This window comes from Mus pahari, chromosome 16 (assembly GCF_900095145.1).
Source record: "Mus pahari chromosome 16, PAHARI_EIJ_v1.1, whole genome shotgun sequence".
Taxonomy (NCBI): domain Eukaryota; kingdom Metazoa; phylum Chordata; class Mammalia; order Rodentia; family Muridae; genus Mus; species Mus pahari.
The window spans coordinates 23,031,287-23,036,248 of record NC_034605.1 but is presented as its reverse complement, the minus strand read 5'-3'; positions in this window follow the sequence as shown (position 1 = coordinate 23,036,248).

Sequence of the window (4,962 nt, the reverse complement as noted above, 5' to 3'; positions counted from 1 at the left end):
TCTCCAGAGCCTAAGTCTCATCTCCCATAAAGTTCGGTTTTCTGTTGCCTGGGTCAGAAGGAAGAGTCAGAGGCAGTACTGATCTGTTTTCCTGAGTCAGTCCTCACCACTAATCAGAATCCTAGGTAACACCATAATGCAGTTCTTACAGCCACCGCTTCTATCCATCTCCTCAGCTCCCGCTAGGTCTGGGTTCGTGATATCCTCGGCTTTGGGAGCAACGTTTACACCTACTACCCTTTCTCTGGTCTATTTCCTAGACCATCCAGTTCTCATTTACCCAGAATGCTTTCATAATATAGTCATATATATTCATAAACTAGCATCAAGTCCCTGTTCTCTACAGTAGCTAAGCTGATTCCTGAAACCGTAAAGGAGAGTGAAGGCCAGCCAAAGACCAAGAAGGATGGCACAGCCACATTCCAAGAATTCCAGCCTATAAAGAAACAGTGGTAGTGCTTGCCTTTTTTCCCATATCCCCACCCACAGAGTGGCCTTTGTCCAGTCCAAACCACATATCTCTGCTCAGCTCTGTGACTCTGGGCACAACCCAGGCCATATCCACAATCAAAGCAGAAAGGAAATTATATCTCATTCATGGACACAGAAAAGGAATGTGTTTTCCTTTTTCATTTGACTCATTCTAGTCATTAAACCCCATCACAGAACATAATAAAAAGCCCAGAGAGAGTTTTTTATCTGACGAGGAACTCATCATAGATCTTAGGGTCCTGGGGTACCATGTTTTTCCACCACCTAACCAGCCAGCAGAGCCAGCCCCCTTAGCACAACGAACCGGCCTTTTGCACCAGGCTGGTAGCTCTTCATTACTCTCTTTGAGAGATAATGCCTGGGTTACATCTAAGTATTAGGAGGATTTCTTTAATCAGCAGGCCATAGAAATGTGCTAGTGGTCATTCCTCAAAATGAAGAGGGATATTACAAATAGATCCAGGACTGTACCTAATAAAATGGCATTTGGAGGAATATATCCACCTGCTACCCTTTCTCTGATCTATTTTCTAGAAACCATCTTAGAATGGGGGGGAAAAAATCCTCACTTCCTGCATCCATGAGTAAGACAGAAAATTTCCTGCTTGGAATATGGCTATAGTTTGGGATGTGCCCAGGGTCACAAGTGAAGTGGAATTCTGTCGTTGGGAATAGATAAAGACTGTTCTACTCTTGAAACGTGGCATTGGACTCCAAAGTTTCTGTCTGCTTATTCTACACTGGAACAATGTATTTATTCTTCTTCAAAGGTAGCTCTGCAGCTTTTAAATTGCCACGAATCTTGCATGTACCAGGGAGTGATCAGCATCAGTTCTGTCTGGTCATCTTTTTGTTGTCCAGGCAGAATTTGTCACCCTGGCCTTTTAAGGGCTCTGTACGTTATCTCCTTTCTTCCCCACTTTGAGTGCTGGCTTTGTGAGGCCAGGAGCATATCTTTGACTATATCCTTTCTTTCAAGTAACAGCCTTGAACTTAGAAGGGATGTGGTTGGAATTCAGTTTGAATGTGTTCTCCAAATGGTCACTTGTGGTGGAAGTTTATTCCTCAGTGACTCAGTGTTGAGACAATGGAACAGTGAAAAGGTAGGACACCATGAATGGTGGCTAGGTTATAAAGAAACATCCTTGGAAGGGGCTAATGTTTCCTTCAGAGTCTGAGCCAATTCTTGCTAGCAAGGTTGTTATTAAACAATATCTTCCCATTCATTTGGCCTCTTTTACACTTGGCTGCTTCCATTTCTGCTTCTTTGCCATGTCACAAAATATCTAGTAGTGACCCTGACAGAATGCAGGCACCATGCACTTGGACTTCTATTCTTGTTAGCCTGGGCTGTTTTCACAGCAACACACAATTAACAAATACAGAGGGCATCTGTAATTCTTAATGAATGAACGCTTACATGGCCTGAAAGCTATACACTTCCAAAGGCTTTTTATGCTATTGTCAGTGACCCAGAAGCTGTCCTGTTAGACTCTTGGCTGGTGCTAAAGACTGTCTACCTGGAGCTTATTCAGAAAGACAGTACTACTGAGGGATGAAAAGAGGGATTGAAGGGGCCGTTCACATTGTCCCAAATGTAGCTCTCTCCCTGTAAGAGAGACAAGCACTGGCTTCCAGAGGTAACCCTGGGAAGGAAAGATATCCAACATACCCCTACCCTTGTCCTGTTTGTGCTGTTGTCTAAGAATAAAATTATTATGACTTTGATAAGTTTGGTTCTGTGATGTTGCCTAAAGAAAGCTCTTGAACGGGTTGGTAAATTGCTGAAGGATACTGCAGAAACTCTACTTCTGATAGACAGAATGGAATTTTCTTTCTTTCTTTTTTTTTTTTTTTTTGGTTTTTCGAGACAGGGTTTCTCTGTATACCCCTGGCTGACCTGGAACTCACTTTGTAGACCAGGCTGGCCTCGAACTCAGAAATCCGCCTGCTTCTGCCTCCCAAGTGCTGGGATTAAAGGCGTGCGCCACCACGCCCGGCATAATGGAAATTTCTTGTGGTTTTATACTTTATTGTGATTTAATGGACATTTGATTCAAAAGTTTGGGAAATAAAAAATAGTATTACTGTAAAAGAAATCTGGCACATCTGATAATCAAAGGTGAAACTGAAGAACAGAGCTTTATTTTCAATTCATTTAAAATTATCTGGAGATAATTATATTTAAATGTATTCATTCAATGTTCTATTTACTTGGTATATGTCATCTCTAAATTTTCCATTACTAGTATATACCTAATAAGTAAAATCATAGTTGAAAGTTTTCGATTATTATCCCAAATCAAGAGCATTTGATGCATGCTGAAGTCTTCTAAACTGTGAGATGGGTATGAGAGCCATAATGTCTGTTTACAGATGGTTGTGGAAGTTAAATAACTATCATGACACTAGAGTACAGGAATTCACACAAACAAGGGATCTTAGATGGCCATGAAGATTGAATATGAAGCTAATTTGTTTTCTCTGTCTTTGATAGGACTTGTGGGAAAAAAGCAGGAGCCATGAGGGTGCTGATACCTGCCTATGGCCAGGGGTGGGCACCCGTTAATGGATGTGAGTGGGAGCAATGGAAGACAGACTGAGGTGCCCAGAAGTACCCAGGGGCAGGTAAACTGGGAGATGGAAGGAAACCCATAGATAGCCCTGTCTTGGTGTGTGTCCATAGGCTAGAGGGACAACTGAGGTTACTGAATTCTTCCTGACCCACAGAACTAGTCGAATCTGCTCTGTTTGGGGTGTTCCTCTTCCTGCAGGTGGCTATTGACCAGATTAGCTAGGATCGTGGGATGTAGCATTAGGCACCGAGTCAAAAAACGTTCCTAATGGTCGTGGCTTTTTCCTCAGCTTTCTGTGAATCCACTCAGCATTGGAAGTGGATTATTTCTGAAGATGAGCCACTTGAGTTGGGGCTAAAATGGACAGACTTAGTGTTTTAGCCTGCTCTGGCAGGCAACTAATTTGGTCCCTCCCTCCTCCAGTTGGCTTAGACTCAGTGTTCTACAGAAATATCTAGGGCCAAAGCTCTAGCAAGCAACGGACATTGGTTGCTTGACTTGACTTTACCTCTCTGTTTATCACTGATGAAGAGAATGAAGTAAAATCTGGATATTTATTGAATAGTGACCAAAATAACAAAACATGATTTTAATCTCATGTCTATCTCCAATATCCTCTTTATGGCTGCCAGATTCCATACATCTCTCAACTGGATGCAGTTAGATTAGCACTATGAAATGCTCGGTTTTAGATTCCTTAAGCAAACTCTATGTAAACCAGTCTTCATCTGCTAAAACTCTTTTTCTTCAGGCAAAGTGATGCCATTTCAGGGTTCTTTCACATCTGTTTCCACCTGTCTGGGTCTTCAGGGTATCACACTCTACTGGAAATCTTGCTTTAACTGGACTTTATGATTTTCGACGTTATTAACCCTGAGCTTTCAGAACTTCTCTGTCTGTAGTTTGCTAATCTAAATTACCTATTCATTAGCTATTGATCTCATGCTTTCAAAAACAGATTTTAGTATTATTTCTGACTGTGGGCCATCTAAATTTACACCATCTATTTATGACTTTTCTACGTAACCTTATATTGAACATTCTTCTAGAGACAAATGAAAAATTTCCGTTTCTTCTAAGTTTTTAAGCAAACTTATTTCTGAATGGACGGGTTATATTGATGGAGGAATCTGCATCTGTTGCAAATATCTATAGGGAGCAGAGGAACTCCCAAGTCACTGAAGTCCTGTGTGATGTTTATTTTCATGTGAGTAAGGTCAGTTGAGGACTCCAAGACCAATCAGTTCATGCTAAACTGACAAAGCTCTTACCCACATGAGGCAGGCTCAAGAGGAATAGCAAAGGTTTCCTTAAAAGTTTGAGTATGAGTTGTATGAAAACTGGTAATTATGTGCAAAGACTAGCCCCTGAAGCCTCCTTTTCAGGGATATTTACATTCTTAGATGGATTACCTGCAGAGAGACCTTCTACCAAGCCTAGCAAACCTCTCCCTCTGTGCTGCACCTAATAAACATGCCGAGGGGCCAGGTTTCTGTGGAACTCTAAATGGTTAGAGAGCCCTCCTTAACCCAGTTTAATTGCATGTGTGGCTACATATCTGTTTTTTTCTTGACTCCCTAGTCATGCCAAGACAGGGTTCTGGGACTCAAGCTTTGGGGGATGAAGCAAATATTATGATAGACTTTATCATTCATTCATTATCTGGAATGTTACTTAGGAAACTGGAGCTTTCCATTCCTTCCTAGCTACTGACCCAATGAATCCAGAGTTCTCCTGATTAAACAGCAAAGATGAAGCAATGTAGGAAGAGTAACATGGAATAGAAAGCTTTCAAAACCACATTGACTTTCCCTACACAGGAATATCATTCCCATACAAGATTAAACTGAATGTGGTGGTTCACATAAGCAATTCCAGGACTTGAGACGTGGAA